The following is an 18670-nucleotide window of genomic DNA, read 5'->3' as shown; positions in this document are numbered from 1 at the left end:
AGTCCTCAAGTAGGTTGCTTAAATAAATAATATAATATATATATAAAAGAAGGTCTCAGAGTTGCATGGGGTACCTAAAGCAATGTAAGCATTGATTTTTTGTCTCTCACAATGATCATGTGTAAGGTACAGGTGGAGTTCAAATTATGTGACTTTCAGGGCTCCGTAACCATGCCATGCTGAGCTGTAAAGGAGCCTGAGGCAAGAGGAAAAATCAGTAATATGGATCCTGTTTTTACTGAAAATTTTATCATTTTGTGCATCATAGATTTTGTTTACATTAATTTTGATATTTTTAAAATATTGCACTAAATATTATATATCTTGATAACTGAGATTTTGGACATCCTCTTAAATTTTATACCCAAAGGGAGTGCGTCATTGACCTCACCTTAGCCCCAACTCTGACTTTGACTATATTTAGAATTCCTTAGGTAAAAGGGATAGAAAACTGAGTGGCAATTTACTCATAGAGAAACTGAGTCATGGATTTGATATCATACATTGACAGGCATACAGTGAGTAACTGGGAATCAGAAGAGTAACTCCTCCCTCCTTTTTTTCTGAACCAAATCAGTAAGTGATACTCCCTTGTTATATATTTACTAAGGTTTGATCTCTTTACCTTATTTCTCATTTCACATATTTGATTAGAAATACGAATTATTTCTAATGTTTTCAATACTGTCTCTCTAATTTTTCAACCCTTACAAAATGGACAAATTTCCCAATCACTGGCTGTTTAATTCTCATTTCTGGCCTTTCATAATTTTCTTCAAAATTCCTTCACTCCTCTCAAAGAGATTAGCGTTTCTCTGTCTCTGTCTCTGTCTCTGTCTCTGTCTCTATCTCAACACCCCCCTCCCCATCTCTCAGCAACTTTTTAGAAATTTTCTATTTAAAACTGAGATAGAGAGCCAGAGAGTTATGAAAATTCTAATGCGTGGAAATGTTTGTCAAACCATTGGAAGAACAGCACATCCTGGAGCTATTATTGGCACAGCAAATAGTGACATTCAGTGTTTATGCTGTTTGCTCTGTGATACTGCTGGAATGAGCTCAGATCACACACACATATTACCAAGCAGTGACTCTTTCTGGGCTGGCCAATAACTGTTTGCTGATTCTTTAATTTAGTATCATGGTGAAGTACAATTGTTATCTGTAGTTCACATCACCAGGGAAAAGGGGAAGCTGCAAATGAGAAGAGAGCACCATTTTAGCTCAGCATTCCTGAAAGTTATCCCTTGATGGTAGCTATTGAAGTGGTTTCTTAGTGAAATAAATTGGGGAATTCTACATACTAAATGCCAGTCTTGGAGATACACATGCCTATTAGCATATGAAGGCTCTGAGAAATCCTGTAGAGGAAAACAAAAACCTATTGAGTTTGGTTTAATCTGGTTTTGCCCAAGTTTTGTTATGGAACTACTTCCTTGTAGTATTGGTGAATCACACTGGCCCAAAACTTAGAGGATTAAAACAGCAATCATTTCTTTATCTCTCATAGTTTCTGTGGGTTAGGAATTTGGAAAGGGCTCATCTGGGTGGTTCTGGCTTGGGGGTCTTTCATGCAGCATAGTCAAGTGGTGACTGGGGCTGGAATGTCAGATGGTGAGAGCAGCTGGACACTGGCTGGGCATCTCTCTTTATGTCACCTTCAGGCTTCTTTTTGTAGTTCCTCCATGTAGGCTAGATTGGGCTTCCTCACAATATGGCTGCCTTGGGGCAGTGGGACTGTTACATGGTAGCTCAGAGTTCCAGTGAAAGACTTTCAGCTCACAAGGTGGAAGCTGCAGTGACTTTTATTTATGCCTTAACCTTGGAAATCACATGGCATTGCTTCCACAGCATTTTGTTACTTACAAGTGAGTCACAAGATCACAAGAACAGGGGAATTCAACTCCCCATCTTGTTGAAGAAGTGGCAAAGTTCCATAAGAACATGTAGACTGAAGATAATGTTGCTATCATCTTTGAAAAAATTGTTTGTTTGTTTGTTTTTTCACCACAGAAGCTTCTTTTCTCCATGGAATGTATTCAGTGTTGGTTTCCTAAAACATAACTTTGTGAATGTTGCTTTAGGCAATTATCACCAGGACTGACTCCAAGGAGAAAGATAGACTTGTCAAAAAGGATCTGCTTTCCCAATTCTGGAGACATCCAGAAATGCAACTCACAAAGAGATTATTTGCTTGACTAAGTCCAAAGTTACCATTATTTTAAATCCTATATCCCAGGGTATACCCATTTAGATGTGTAGTTTTTATGACTCAGAGAGGACTAACACTCTGACATTTTATGTCAGCACCAATAATTGAACCAGGTTATGTGAAATCTCTTGGCATTTATATATCTAGAATAGACTAGAGCAGGTTCAGGAGTGATCCACTGTAATCCACAATGGCCTAAAGAATCTTGGCTACACTTGGCTTCCTGGCAGTGTAGCCAAGTTTGGGTAACATATCAATATGCGACTCATGTTTCCTGAACCTCCCAACATTCAAATTCTCCACCTGGGGTCTACATTTGGGGACATACCATTGTTAGGAATAAAAAAGTGCTGTACTTATGTAAATTAAATAGCACAGAGAAAATCAGTTGATTTTTTTGCATACAGAAGGGAGAGATTATGAGATGAGTTGTTAGAGAAAAAGAAGGGCTTTGTTTGATTGTTAGGCAATACTTTACCCAAAAGACCTAGGTCTAGGCAGTGGCACCCAGCAAGAGGTGACTCCTAAAACACTGTGTGCTAGATTTTCCACAAAAAATCTAGGGGATTAGATGATATCTAGCTTATCACACTGAAGTCTTTACCTTGTTGACTTCAGAGAGCTTGTTGATGTGTCTCTCAAAACTTGGCTACATTGCTTCACAGGTATTTTTTCCCAGTCCACATGATCTCCACACATGCTTAGTTTTCAAGCTAAGCCTGGCCTAAGGAGAGGCCACACATTCTAAAAATAACGAACAAGCTCCCATTTAATGTCTCAGTCCTGTGTGAACTGTCAGCTTAAACAAGAGGAGGGCATCTCTTCTCTTAGAAATAGTCCAGGATAATAACAAAATATTTGAATTTGAAGCAATAGATGTTAAATTTTAATTGACTTTAAATCAAGGTACTTAAAAATTCACTCCCACACTAATGATGAATTTTTATTGATTTTATCACAGAGCCATCTTAGCCCCATAGGCACTAGTTGAAAAGTCATCCAATAAGAGTTGAGTATATATGTATATATGGTCTGTGACATAGAAAATAACTGGATTTATTTCTTTTTGTTTTTGTTTACATGTAACTGATCTATATAGGGATAAAATCTATTTATTTGAACTCCTTTCTCTGAATATAATATTTATAACAAATTACTTGGATATGGGTTTAGAAGAACAAAATAATATGGAATTAAAAACTATATTGAAACCATTATCATTATTTTTAAAGAGTTTTAGAATACTAAGATGCTTCATAATGAAAACATTATGTCTATGTAAATTATAGGAAATTATAGGAAAGGTGGAAGCACTGAATGAAAATTTATTGGTTTTTACAAAAAGTCCCCTTTAGCACTTCAGTTGTTGGCCGTATTATTCCTTGAGTTTCAGATTAATGAATAGGAGCAATTATCAGCTCATCTAAGAAATATCATGGGAAATACTGGCCATCACAAACAGGTATGGTTCTTGTTGAAATGAATGAAAAATCAGGGAAATTATCTCTAAATTTGTTTTTATTAGTCAGTAGCTACTGTGGGCTTTGGGGTATGCATCTTGGCAGACCTGCCAGGTTTCCTGCATCCTTGCTGTTAGTGTCCTGTTTCAGGAATGCTAGTAGACAAAGAAGTGTAGACAAAGAATTGCTTGTGAAAGTGGTCACACCCCGGATCAGGCCACGCTGTAGCTAACCCCCTCCTGTGGTGCCTTGGAAATGAAGCTTTCTTTCTCATTCCAGTCTCTCATCTCCCATCTGATTTTTGTCCCTGCCTTTTCTTTTTTTGTCCCTGCATTTTCTTTCTCTACTCTTACTACCAGCACATACGTATACTACACTTTTATTCATACTGTTAGTACTGATCTCTCTGGATCTCTCTTTCTCCCTACTTTTCCTTTCCCAGCTTGCGCTAACAGGGGGATAGATAAACTCTCAGCTAAGGGCGGCTCTGAGACTTTTTATCTTATTTCAGTCTGTCATTTCATTTTGTTGCTAGTAGGTGTTTGTGAACTTGGAAGGGAAACAATCCATGTGTTTATTTTCACCTTTACCATGCAGGAATTCAGCATCTCTTTCTACAGTGACTATAGGTAACCAGTTACCTAGTACTCAGTCACCAACAGAGAGCAAACTTATTTTCATTTCACATTAAAGTTGTTGCAGAATCTCAAATTGTAGTTCATGTCTATCATTGCTTCAGAACTATGCTAGTTATTGGACCAGCGACTAGGTCATATTATATACTATATTAATAAAGAAATGAATATGTTACTTTATCACAAAATTTAAAAAGTTTTGATAACTGTATTTAAATATAATGGTTTCCTTGGGAATCCCGTTTGTTGTATTTTATTCTTTTACAAACAATATTCTGACCCAGGTTCATCATAGGCTCGCCAAAGGAGCCCAGCTCACAAAAAGGACTAAAACCCTTCTGTGAACAGATAGGCAGGGCTTCGAATCCATGCCTGTTTCTTTGGTGTTCTAGGATATTCCCAGGTGTCATTAAATTAAAAAAGTGTGGTATATCACAACAAAACTAATTTTGATGATCTTTAATTAGAATAAGATTGAACATACTTTTGGTACTGACAGTGAACAGGGAATGTCTGCCAGTGTCCGTTATCTGAATCCACAAAGTTGGGGGCTGCTGTCCAGGACAGTAGGCAGCCATTGGGAGTCCTCCCAGAGAAAGGGTGAAACTCCAGGTGCCATGCACCCACCTCAGCCTTCAGTGCTGTTGCAACGGGAATGGGGGTGGGGAATCCAGAGATGGGTCAGAGGCATGGGAAGATACTTCAAGGTCATTATACTTTCAAATAATTTAATTTTAACTTAGCCTCACAAAATGTTCAGGTTCTACTGGTAGACAATTTCTGTCTGGGATGATAAGCTTCTATCCTAGAATGATTGATTTCTACATTGTTTTTGACATAAAATAGGAGCAGCTCCTATCATGCATTAGGGAGATTCTGACACTGAAGAATCAGTGAGGCTGCCATGACACAGGATGAGGTCCAAGATGGATGAGATTCTAAGGGTTCAAGGAGTCCAATTCAGCTTGAAAAGAAATAATAAAGTGACATATCCAACAGATAATACCCCCTGGCTATTTCAAATGAATAATCTTTTAATAAAAGGAGCATTTACACCTTTTTAGAATCGTAGTTTTTACAAATTGGGTTTGGGTTTGCTGTAGGTAGGCAAACCAGCATCTCCCACTCCTGCCACTCCATATTGGTAATGTTGTTCCTTTTTTAAAAAACTTATTTTAGAGAGACAGGAAGGGAGACAAAAGGAGAGAGAAACATCAATTTGTTGTTCTACTTATCTATGCATTTACTGGTTGTTTCTTGTATGTGTCCTGACTGGAGATTGAACCTGCAAACTTGGTGTATTGGCTGGACACTTCAACCAACTGAGCTACCTGGCCAGAACAGTAATGTTCTAATGTGCTCTCAAAGCTAGTGTGGGTTGAAGCAGACCAAACCAAGGTCTTTCTGGAGTCTCCATATTTTTTAAATGAATAGTTCAGAATATACTTAAAAAGTGAAGGAATTATATGGTTAACACCAACATTCACCATCTTGGCTCTATAATTAAGTGACAAAATATTCACTTTATCACAAATCTGTCTATTCATTCCTCTACCATCCACTAAATTTGGTGATAAACATAAAATTAAGTGCTAAGTAAGAGTTTTGTTGTCAATTTTGAGCTGAAGTTTGGCTTAGTGGTGAGCATAGAGAATCTCTGCAATGATCATTATATCATTGTATGTTTTCCTTAATTTATCTCTATAGGAAATGATTTCTGGCTTAATAACATGGTGGTGATGACAGAAACTATGGTTTAAAAGGCCACACCCAGGAACATTCCATATCCCTTACACAACCAGAGTCCTTAGATACAACCAAAGCCTTGATAAAATAGATCAAAATGAAAATGTTTTATACAAAGACAAAATCAAAGCATCAGAAAAGAAATCCAAGAAATAAAGATCTATCATCTATCTATCTATCTATCTATCTATCTATCTATCATCTACCTATATTTGTGGCTGATTTATTGAGACCCCTGCAAATTTAATAAACCAAAATTAAAGTACATTGTTTACCCAAACAAAATTCCTCTTTAGGTATTTTTGAGGCTATTTGAATAAGTCATAAACTGCAAGCTTTTGGTTTAAAACCTTTCTTTTTAAAGATATCATTGAGATGTGACTTTTTTTTGGATAAACTTTCAGCCTTTAAGGACTATCCATTGATAAATGCCAGGTTACAGACAAAGCCATTAAAACTTTAGTTAAAAAGCATGGAATCAGGTAATAATGATAAATGTCTCATTTATATGAACTTTACATTTATGTATCATCTATCAGCTACAGAGTGCCTCTGCTGTCTTACTTGTATCACATTATTTGGTGTTTTCATCAAACACTTGTTGGGGTAGGAATTTGCCATGAGTAAAATGAGGCTCAGAGATATTAAGCGACCTGCTGGTGGGCACACAGTAAGTTACAGAAGCTAGACCTTCCAGTTCTTTGTGTTTTAGCGCAGCTCAAAGAAACATTGTGAAAACTTTCTCCCCTTCTTTTCTTGTTCAGAATCTCAAAGCTACTCACAAATAACTCCAGACTTTCCCCATCGTGATTTGATTTCCATTGTCTTGGGATGAAAAAGTTAATACCATGAATTTACCTACCTCACCATTCTAGAAAGATGATCAAATGATTCTTCCACATTTGGAGAAGAAATTATTGAGCCACTACAATAAGATGACCAGTAGCAGATGTCACCTGAAGAAGGATGCCCCAGACTCACAGGACCCCAGAGGGATTGATGGGGTTTGACTTCTATAAACTGAAGGCTTCCCAGGAGGAGATACAAGGAGTCCTCAGGTGAGGTGGCTTTACTGATGGGTGCCTGTCTGGCCTTGCAGGGCAGCAGCTGCTTTCCCATGTCCTGCGGAAAACATTTAGAACAAAGCTTCATGGGCAGAAGTGTGGGTTTCTGTCCATATTTCTGGGGTGAAATGATTCAGACAGGTTTTTATTCCTCCAATTTGAGTCTGCTTCTGATTTGTGGATGTTCCAAAACAGTCTAGTGAATTTTGTCCTGTGTGAAGGCCGAGGTGTAGGTTGTACATAAACAACCCCTGGACAAACAGAACTTTTATCTTGGACATTCCCTGTAGTGAGAGAGTGCTGCCTTCTCTTCAACTTTCTGCTTGTTTGTTTTTAAATAAAATTTCCCAATGCCATCAGCCTGGGAAAGTTTCATTGACTAGTATGTTAGGTGTGATGAGGTGTGAGACACTGGGCTCCCGATGACCCCAGTGTGAATTGGGAGTTTGATGTGTTTTCGAGAATCAGTTTGAAACATCTTCACTTCGATCAACTCTCTTCCTTATTATGTTATAAATCATGAAGCATAGGAATCAGCTTATATATCCACTGTGTTTTTTAAAAGAGTAACTGAGAGACTCTAGATATTTGCTTAAGACTGTGGTTATTCCTGATGTCTCAGACTTTCTACTTTACAAGCAGAAAAAGTTCTACTAAAATGACTCAAGTGATTAGTCAACTTGTTATGAAGAGGAAGTATTGGATGAATTATAATTTGTTTACAGATTACCTATCCTGTTACCCACTGGCACAATATTTACTTTTCTCCCTCAGACTCGTACTTCTCTCTGCAGTCTTCTTTGAGTAGTGCAGAGGGGGAGTGGGAATCCTATTGACCTGTTCATTAGTTGTATGAATTTGCGGAAGTTGCCAGTGTATACTTTCTGAGCCCCAGTTACCTTATTTGTAAAGTGTGGAACCTAATGAAGATCAGGATGTGCTGTTGTTGAAAATGAAAAGAGATAATGTATATGAAATCCTTCATGGCTAGTACCTAATATGTTCCCAACAAATGCTACTTTATTCCAGCCTACATTGGTTACCCGCTCTTTGAATGCCTGGAGCACACACTTTTGTTCCCCAGTATTTCTGTAAAAATCACACTTTCTTCTTAGCCAACTTTTAAAGCAAGAGTAGCTTTTTCACCTACAGGATCTAGCACAATGCAGGAAATCAATGAATCTTCCCAAGGTCAACAATTTGTGAATTGTGTAATAACTTGTTTGGTGGAAAAACACATCAAGGAGCATGGCCCTTGTGATAAAAAGGTCTCTATCTGGCCAATAAAAACCTCATCAAATTGAATTCTGATTGGTAAAGTATACAAGTAAATTAAGAAAGCTGGTATTTCTAAAATAAGTTGGCAGCAAGTTGTGGTTCTTCTGAATTATCTCAAGCCTTTCAAATTCTAGTTTTTGCATAATTTTCACATACACCAACGTTAAATGGAAAGATAAAACTCAAAGTGAAGTCTTTGAGGGAATTCCAAAACGGTCCCTGTAGCCACAGTTTCAAATCTCACCTTTACTCACTTTGGAATATGAATGTCAATGCTTTAGTTGAGAAAAGTTCCAGTGTAGTTTTTCTTGTTTCTTTGTTAAAACGATTACCATTTAGATATATTTGCTTCTATTGTTTTTAATGCATAGGCATGTTTCTTTAAATAGTTGTATCTTTTTTGTGTTTAGCAAATGTTTTCCTACATTATTGAAAACTTGCCATTAGTATCATTCTAAGATTTGCAAAATTTATTAGCCATCTCTCAAACTTTGAACAGTTAGAATATTTCTAGTATTTTAAAGTAAATGCTGCCTAAAAGATACATCCTTTTACATGGAGATTCCCATTTCTCCTCTACCGACTATTTAGGCTGGATTCTCCACAGTGTCATTTCTGGGTTTAACCACAGGCTGCCAACAAAATTCTGAGAATTCTCAGCAATTGTGTAAACAATAAAATACCTCTTCCATAAACTTTGATAAAGTCAGTGTCAGCAGAGACCTGTGGACTCTTATCAATTACTAAAAGTAGCAAGTATGGGCAGAAATATGTTCCTTCCACTTTGGGAGTCGATTTATTGGAATTAGAGGGATTTATCCTCTTGATGAACACATAAAACTTTTTATGGTTAGGAAAAGAAAGCATTCAATCTCATTGCGGGGAGAGTGTATAACATTGCATCTGGGAAGAAAATAAGATGTGCTAAAGCCTGCATGGTGGTAGAAAGGACAGTTTTTGATTAACAAATTGTCAGCATGGGGTAGAGTCTTTCAGTTTTCAGCAATTGAAATCGCAGCATTAATCAGCTTTTGTGGAATGCTACCCACTGTTCATACAGCAGTAAAGAAGGCAATAATGAAAAATTGTAGAACTAGCATTAGATCAGAGATCATGCTGACTGGAGTGTCTTTATTTTGTGTGTAGACTGTTTTGTTATTTTTCAGAATTGGCCCAAGCATGTCATATCCTCATCTTCTGTGAGTGCTTTCTTTCAGGACAATAAATGGTGCTAATAAGTTGGCAGGCCTCCCACCAAGCAGACCTTTGATATACATTGTGTGAACACATTAATATGAAATCAGAATTACAAAAACACAGGGAGTGTTCCTCACTCATAATTGCCTTTTTATGTAATGCAAAATAAATCAAATAATCACAGTGGTCCCAGGAAGCATAAACCATTCATAAAATAATGACTTTTGTTTTTATAAATTACTTAATTAATCCATTTCTCTATTGCTTATTAGGTTCCCACAATGTGCAAGGCACGGCAGGGACCAAATGGATGCACAGGCGTGGCCCTGCTGTAAAACAGCTCACAGTATCCACATATATGCCATTGTTTGGTCCACATGTCTTTACTTCCCCTGTATCTTGATCTACTGAATAAGTATGCCAATATCCTTCATATGTGAGTGTGACACTGCTTACTCCTGTGTGTATAAGCTATTGCTTTGTCCTTTTTTTTCTAAAATTGAGGCTAGGACTGATAGTTCATTCTTTCTGGTGTTCTTGGTCTACGTTGGTACCAAACTATATGGTTTCAGAAACGTTTTTTCAAGGCTAAGTATTACATAGTCTGTCAGTTATAGAAAGAACAAAATAAATTGATTGATACAGGATCAGGTATTGTGATCTGGGCAAATTTGTTATTGGCTATAGCCATGAGTAGTTCCACGGAACTAACAAGAATGTGAAATGGAAGTTCAGTCATTTGTGATTTACAGAAGAGAGAGACGGACTGGGTTGTTCTCAGTAGCGTGGTTTAGTAATTTGTGATGAAAATGTCAAATAGGAGGTGTTAAGCTGGGTTGATGATGGGGTTTCAGAGAGCATATGAACTTCCCGAAACTGTACGTAACATTTTATATTGAAGAAGCTGTGTGTTTTCTTGAGGAGACCATCTACAGCTTTCACTGGATTCTCCAGGATAATTCTGAATCCTTTAAAATGCTATGAACTATTGACCTAGGACAGGGGTTGGCAGATTTTTTTTTTCTGAAAAGCACCAGAGAGTAAATATTTTAGGCCCTGTACACAAATGGGCATGACTATTCTTATGTAACTTTGTTTACAAAACCAACACAGCCCAAAGGCCACAGTTTTTCAACCTCTGGCTTATATTATGATTTGGTAAAGTAGAAATTTCAAAATTTCTATTTTTTGTACATCCAAGTTTTGCCTTTTATAAAAATTATATTACTATATAAAGTTTATGTAATTAATTTTGTGTTTTCCTTCTTATTGAAGTATAAATTACTGGAGAAAATGCACAACTCAATAAATTTATCTATCTGTATACACCCATGTAACCACCACCTTCATCAAGCTATAGCATATTTCCATCACACTAGAAATTTCCCTTGTGTTCTTCTTTAGTTATAATTTTCTCCTTCCCACTGGAAGTAACCACTCTTCTTTCTCTCTTCTATGACCACGGCTTGGTTTTCACCTCTCCTTGAACTTCATTCAAATGAAATTGCAGAGCAGTGTATGTATTGTGTGTGTGTGTGTGTGTGTGTGTGTGTGTGTGTTTGGTGTCTTTCACTCAACATAATGTTCTTGAGATTAATCTGTGTTTTTGAGTACATGCAGGTTTTTAATACAGATATCCTGGTTCATTTATATTGTTCCTGAAGACCCATTTACATCTTCTTCCCCCAAATCCTGCACGCTGTGGGAGCATCCACCTTGCCAGCCAATCCAGGCTGGCATCCAGCACGTGTGTCAGCCCATACAACCTCTCTGCCCCTCCTCCTACATCCATGGTCCGGAAGCAGGTAAGGAGGTTCCTAGCCCTGCTCAGGGGCATAGCATCTCTGCCCTGGGTGGGGCATTGCCATGTTCACCTCCAGGATATACGTGTGTTGTGACCTTTTTTAGCCTGCGTTTCAATCTGTGGCGGGGGTTTCCTGCAACCTCTTCCTCACTTTGGGGAGTGCAGCTTTTCACATGCCTCAAGGATCCCTACCCTGTGCCTGGTGGTCTGGCCAGATCCCCTGTTATACTCTGGCCATGTCTGATGTGTAGAGAGAGAGATGGCACTGTGAGGGGAGAAGAGAATCTTGCCCTTAGCCTTGAGGAACTGTAATAGTCAAAGATCAGACAGAGCAAGGTGGGTCTTCAAAAGAGACTGAGAAGGGTAAGCCAGAAAGATAGAAGGAAAACTAGAAAAACATGTTTCTTTAAATAAATAAAATACTAGAATGTTTTAAGAAATAAGCAGTGGTTAATAGTGTCCAGTGTTGCTTAAAGTATGTGACATGAGGATTTAAATATGTCTGTTGGATTTAGCTACTAGCAATCATTAGTGGCCTTCATGAGGGTTGTTTTGCTGGAGTGACAGTTAAAAAAAGATTAGCATGAAATGATGAATAAATAGGAGTAAGGAAAAGGAGATTTAAAATAGAGGTTTTGTCCATAGGGCAGGAAAGAGAGAGAGAGAGTGATGACCTGGATAGGAATGGGAGTTCAAGGGAGTGTTTTGGTTTTTCTTTTATGAGACTTGACCATGTTCAAACTCCAGTGAATCCGACTGAAAAATTGGATATATAATATGAAAAAAGTTCTGGAAAGGGCTGGAGTCGATGGGATCCAAAGACTAGGAATTGATTTTGAAAGGAAAAGATATGCTCAATCAATTGAGAGATGCTCAGTGCAAGAGGAGTGGGGAAAGACTTTAAGGTGTGTGGAAGGATGTGGCAGTGGCACGTTGACCATGAAGCAGGAGGCGAGGTCATTGACTATGAGAAAAGGGGAAGCTAGAGCTATAAGAATGTGTCTAGAGAAGAGTGACATAGATTTGAAATAATCACTTTACAGAGAGCAGTGCATTGGCCAAATGAATGTAACAGGTTGCTCACCATTTGTTTAAAATATAAGTATTTTGTGTGACTTGCTTCTGTGCAAGGTCCGAGAACATGGACAGCGTTTATATGGATTCTTATTATGCCATATAACAGAGGCAGGACCTTGGGATACTGGCTAGACTATCACTGGCCAAATGGTAAATCATGGAGTTTAAGCAGCAAGAGAAGAAAGTGAGGTGTGTGCGTGTGCATGTGCGTGTGTGTGTGTGTGTGTGTGGCTATTTGCATGATAGACTGTAGTCAACATTCAGTTCCTCAAAAGGCCTTACTTTGACTAGGTGTTAGGTACATCTATCATAACTGTTAAACACATTTAATACATACATAAATGTGGGACATTTGGCCCTTGTTGGGGGAGAATAAAATGAAGAAATCAGCAGGCTGATGGTAGGAATGAAAGTGAAGAAGACAGTTGTTTGGGGCCCTGATGAACCAGATGAATGAACACAGTGGGAATAGATAGAAAAGTATTTCTAAGTTGAAGGAAAAGAAGTTTGGGTCTACCTGAGAGGTTCCTAGTTAGTAATTTCAGGGTATGACAAAGTCTGAGGCCATACTAATAAAGTGGGTGGCTGATGGGACACAAAGAAAGTCATAAGTGATGAAGAGGGCGGAGAAGAGGATGGATGGCTAGAGACTCATCCTTTGGCTATTCCTGGTGAAAATGCGTGATGGCGTTCCAGATAATCTCTTTGAGGAGAGTGGGCACTGGGCCTCAGGGCCAGTCACTCTTACATGATGTCAGTTCCAGCGACTACAATGTCTGCAGTCATTTGACCTTGGGTGGTGTTCTTCTAGGCTGCAAGTCTGCAGCCAAGGAATAGGATGGCCTAAAACCCTTATTGTTACTCAGCCTTATAACTGAAATTCCTGACTATGATTATTTTTAGCTTTTCTATCTTAGCATACTTGCTTGGCATACATTGGCTGGGACCTACACTTTCATAGGGTTTATAGGCTTTAGAACAGTTTACAAGGTACTTTGAAGCACATGATCTTATACAATGTCATGCATTTTCTTTTTATAAACAGATAGCTTTTCTCTTATGGTTTATTTGCAATTCTGAGAAAATTCATGTTGAGAAAAGAGAATTTTATTTTGGCTTAATTTCTGTTTGATTAACAGGCTTATCGAGTGAAAATAAAATCACATTGAGGAGCACTAAGATTTGAAAAATAAACTTGGGGAGGAAGAGGTAAGGTGTGCCCCTTGTCAGTTTTCAGGGACCCTGAGTGGATGGGGGTGAAACTAATTTTAGCAGGTGGGTCTTCATGCTGTTCTCTAGACTTGATGGTAGCTTCCTTCCACTTCTTTGTATTTTAAATTTTAGCATAGTGTTCCTCAGGGCAGGGATCTGTATTCTCACTTAGCTTTGTGACTTTGAGATTGGGGGAAAATGTTAGATATGGTGAACATTTGGTCAGTAATGTAAAGCTCAGCTTGGTCTTGGAAGCAGCAAAAAGAGGTAGAAAGAACATGCGATGTTGAAACTTAGCCTCTTACAAATGCTCAAGCTTAAGTAAGTTACATAACACCTCTTGAATCCCATTTTCCTCTATTAAGAATGACAGCTAGGATACCCACTTGCCTGGAATGAGATAGATATTCAACAAATATGAGGCTTTCATTTCTTCCTCTTAGCTGATTTGCTTACACTTGGCACTAAAGTGAAGGTTGAAGTGTGGGAAGGATGTAAAGAGGTCATTCACCCTAGGGAAACTAACTAGCCTTGGTGTTTGGCAAGTGTTAACTAATATGATCTGTTTTATTTTATTTTAAAAAAGATTTTAGTTATTTAATTTTAGAGAGGAAGGGAGGGAGAAAGAGAGGGAGAGAAACATCAATGTGTGGTTGCCTCTCAAATACCCCCTACTGGGGACCTGACCTGCAACCTAGGCACGTGCCCTGACTGGGAATCGTACCACGGACGCTTTGGTTTGCAGGCCTGTACTCAATCCACTGAGCAACACCAGAGGGTGATCTGTTTTATTTTATACTTTCTGGTTATCTTGATACTAGTTTGATCTGTTAAACTAGTTGATTCTATCTACCAAGAATTTAATCATTTGGGAAATGGAGAATTGTTTGGATTGATCATTGAGATATTCATTTTATGGGAAGAAAGAGGAAATAATTCTTTGTGGTTTGAATGAACAGATACTTCCAAGTATATCTGTGTAGATTCATCCTCTCACATTTCCTTTAACGGGCACATTGATTATCGAGTGCTCTGTGGTTGTATACAGCATTTTAATTAAAAGTTTTATTTTAAAAAAAAAGGTTTTATTTATTTATTTTTAGAGAGAGGGGAAGGGAAGGAGAAAGAGAGGAAGAGAAAGATTGATGTTTGAGAGGTACATTGATCAGTTGCCTTTCACATGCCCCCAACTTGGGACCTGGCCTGGGGGACCCAGTTGTGTGCCCTGACTGGGAATCAAACCAGCAACCTTTTGATTTGCAGGCTGGCACTCAATCCACTGAGCCACACCAGCCAGGCCTGTTTAAAAGGTGTCTTATATTCACCTCTTATTGTACAGATTGACAGTGTTTCTTGCAATCTCTCAGTGGCTTTGAAGATACCATGAAAAGAATACCCTCAGAGAACTGCTTTTTTTCCTAGTTCCCTCTGTTGATTGGCTTATAGTTATAGTGCATAGATTTTTTAAAAATTTTTATTTCTTCAAACAAGAATAATAAATTTGGGGAAAGAGTTTTCTTAAACGAAAAGTTGGTCACTTTATGACAAGTTTAATGAAATGCTTATATGACAAGTTTAATGAAATTCAATACCTATAATGTACCTAAAGAAAACTCCACTGATACTATTAAGGTCAGTATTTTTTCCTTTTATTTCTGGTGAAAAGAGGAATTTTCACACCAAGATTTCCGAGTGCTGCATTTGGAGGATTCTTTCATCAACTTGGCACAATAGAAATGTCATTCTTGACCTTGTTTCTGAAGGATGTTTTAACCTTACTAATTAAGCAACCTCAACAGCTATTCAGTAAAGCTCTCTTGAGAGTGGAGGGCCTTTGATTAGGAAAATTCCCTAATTGGGTAGGACCTCTCATCATAAAACAGTCATAACATGTTGATTATAGTTGTACCATTAGGAATTCTATTGCTCAACACAAATGGATTATAAAAAGAACTTAATTAACCTAAGTCCATTTTAGCCTGGAGCTATTTGGAAACATTACAAAGATCAAGTCACCTTAGAAATCCAAGAGTCTAAGGGAATAGGATTGGCTTTTGATTCATGCTAGCAAAGATAAATATTGTACAATAGCGGTTGGGGTCTCTATTTTTTTTAAGAGTACGAGAGATTTCTGTGTTATTACCTATAACTGCAGAATCTGCAATTATACCAATAAAAATTTGGAAATTAATTAAAAGAAGGCATGTGAAAGTTTTCATATATCTAAACTTACATACATATATGTTTTATGCACAGAGAGCTATATGCAAGGATAGCCTCTAAAACGTTAACAGTAATTAACCCTAGGTGGTAAGTCTTGGGGTAACCAATCTTCTCTGGATCACCACTAGTTCAGGGTCCCATTATTGCTGTAAGACCCATCCACAAAGCCCCAGATACCACATGAGTGCTTGGGTGGGACAGAAAAAGGAGGGGAGGAAGTCCACCTTATTATGGTCAATGAGCTGTTCTGGGTGGATGTTGTCTGGCAGAGTCAGGCTAGAGGTCATTTCCCAGGCGTCCACAAAGGCCACATGGGGATCAGCAAAGGCATCTCAGAGGAATTGGTCATCTGGAGGGTGAACCAGTCACTTCCATGCATGGACTTGTAGCTGGTGTTGGCCAGTTTGATGACCACAAGAGTGTGGGGTTCCCAGGCCAGCAGCACAGCCATGGTTGCCCAGATCCCTGCCAGTTGTTGCAAAAAGATGGATGGAGAGAAAGTGGTGAAGCAGGAGCCCAGCCCCAGCACCACCATGGTGTGGGGGCCCCTGGTCAGACCCTTTAGCTCCCACACCATGGAGTACAGGGAGGCCACTGGGGTGCGGAGGGAGTGCAGGGGCCAGCTGTGGGCTCACCAGTGCAGCACTATGTCCAGAGTGGTCTCCACAGCCATCAGAGGCCCTGTCTGATAGGTGGCATGTAGACCCACAGGCTTCAGAGAGGGCACAGTGTCATGCAGATACTCCCACCACTGCTGAAGTGTGGAGTCCCCCATCATGTGGACGACGTACCAGACAGGCAGCCTAGGATGCTGTCAACAGTGGGAAAGAAGCAGCTGGAGCAGGAGAATGAGTGCCACACATCTCCATAGTAGAAGCCAGAGAGCTTTGTGACACGGAGCCCAGGACAGCATGGGGGCCGTGGGGACAGGTCCAGGGTGCTGTTTCCTGTGGCTGCTACTCTGCTCTGGATTGAACAAATGGCCTGAGGGGGCACCTTGTCTGTCACTTTCCCTGCCAGCAGGACATTTCTACTCATCATGTAGAGTAATCACATTCAGGTAACTTCCACTTGAGTGCCCAACTAAAGAGTTGCAGGGTAGGGAAGAGGGTTGAGCGCAGAACCAGAGCTGACCTGAAGCCACATCCCTGTGCTGGCAGATAGGTCCTCTTGCTCTAGTCGTCTGGGGTTCCCCATTGCAAATCACAGTCTCTTTAGTTCCTGTGGGTCCTCGGCAATACCCTCTAAAATCAAGTGGCCCTTTTCTCCAGATTCTTCACAGAACTCCAACTGCCTTACTGGAATGGATCAGCCGCACTCACACCTGGGCCTACCCAGCTCAGAGAAGAGGGGAGGACAACAGGTATGTGCTGTTTACTAGATCCTGGACATTTCCAGGGACCCCTGCCTTGAAGTCAGGAGCCAGCAGATGTGTCTGAAACAGATCCCCACCATGGGTCTTGGGCCTACCCTGATGGTCTTGGGCCACAAAGGTGGCCTCCAGCTAGCCTCCCAGAGCGCAGCTGGCCTGGGTAGGACCCCTCAGGTGGTAGGTGAAGGTCTGAGGACTGGTGTAGGCCAATAGGTCCCCCTCATCTCCTGGGGTCGGAGGCCAGTACAGAAGATGAGTCAGGTTGGCAAGCTCCTGGGAGAGAGACTCCAAGAGGAAGGGAGATTCTGTGGACTTGGGGGAAGATTCAGAAGCAGGGCAGAATGCTGAGGGCCGAGAGATGGTGTTATTGAGCCAGAACATCTTGAAATAGTGGAATGAAACCAGAAACAAGAGCCCCACAGGCAGAATCTTGTACTTGCATTGCTCTTTGAATGGACCCATGGCAACATAGACTCTTCTCTGAAATACCCAGGAGGAATCAGCAACCTGAGAGTGTCAGCATGCATTACTCCAGAGGATGACGGACGAAGAGGTGACCGAGGTCTGTAAGAGTCAGGGTGGGGCTCAGTGTGTGTTGGTGCCCACTGCCCTGCACCGTACATTTTTGTGACAATATTATTGACTATATTCCTACACTGTACTTTACATCCTGGTGACTATTTTGTAATTGCCAATTTGTACTTCTTGATGCCTTCATCTCGTTCATCCAGTCCTCAGACCCTCCCCTTTGGCAACCATCAGTCTGTTCTTTGTTATCTATGAATCTGTTTCTATGTTGCTTATTTATTTGTTTTGTTCTTTAGATTCCATATATGAGTGAAATCATATGGTATTTTTCTTTCTCTGATTGACTTATTTTACTTAGCATAACACCCTCTAGTTCTATCCATGCTGTCACAAATGTATACCACATTTTAATAGCAATCCTTCCATGACTGCTAATGTCTAATACTTGTTTATCTCTCAAGTTACATGAAAAATTTTTATGAAAATATTCCTGAATACACAAAAGAAAAATTGCATATAAAATTCCCATGTATCCCTCAACCAGCTTTATAATTACCAATATTTTGTTAATCTGTGTCATCACTCTGCTCCACTTTCCTTGTTAGCTGTGATGATTTAAAGTCAAATCCCAGATATATTATTTCACCCATAAACACTTCAGTATTCACCTCTGCCAATATATGCTAAACTTATATAGGGCTCTGTTTCCTAGAAGTAGTAAGGGACTTACCTGCAGGTATGTCTTTCATATGAAGACCAACCAATCCAAAGCCCATACCTCCCAACCCCTCCCTTCACCTAGCTTTTACACTCCATCACCACAGGGCCAGGTACCAGACAACTAGGGACAGCCCTGATGCTC

At 39.5% G+C, this 18670-nt stretch overlaps 1 pseudogene; it reads right to left on the bottom strand.

Annotated features, from left to right (window-relative positions):
- Positions 1–16048: 16048 nt before the first annotated feature.
- Positions 16049–17742, bottom strand: LOC123819922 (annotated as a pseudogene).
- Positions 17743–18670: the final 928 nt, after the last annotated feature.

This window comes from Phyllostomus hastatus, unplaced genomic scaffold (genome assembly GCF_019186645.2).
Source record: "Phyllostomus hastatus isolate PE091 unplaced genomic scaffold, TTU_PhHast_1.1 phas_contig_34, whole genome shotgun sequence".
NCBI lineage: Eukaryota > Metazoa > Chordata > Mammalia > Chiroptera > Phyllostomidae > Phyllostomus > Phyllostomus hastatus.
Note: the sequence above shows the minus strand (reverse complement) of the source record. Positions and strands in the feature narration are given on the sequence as shown.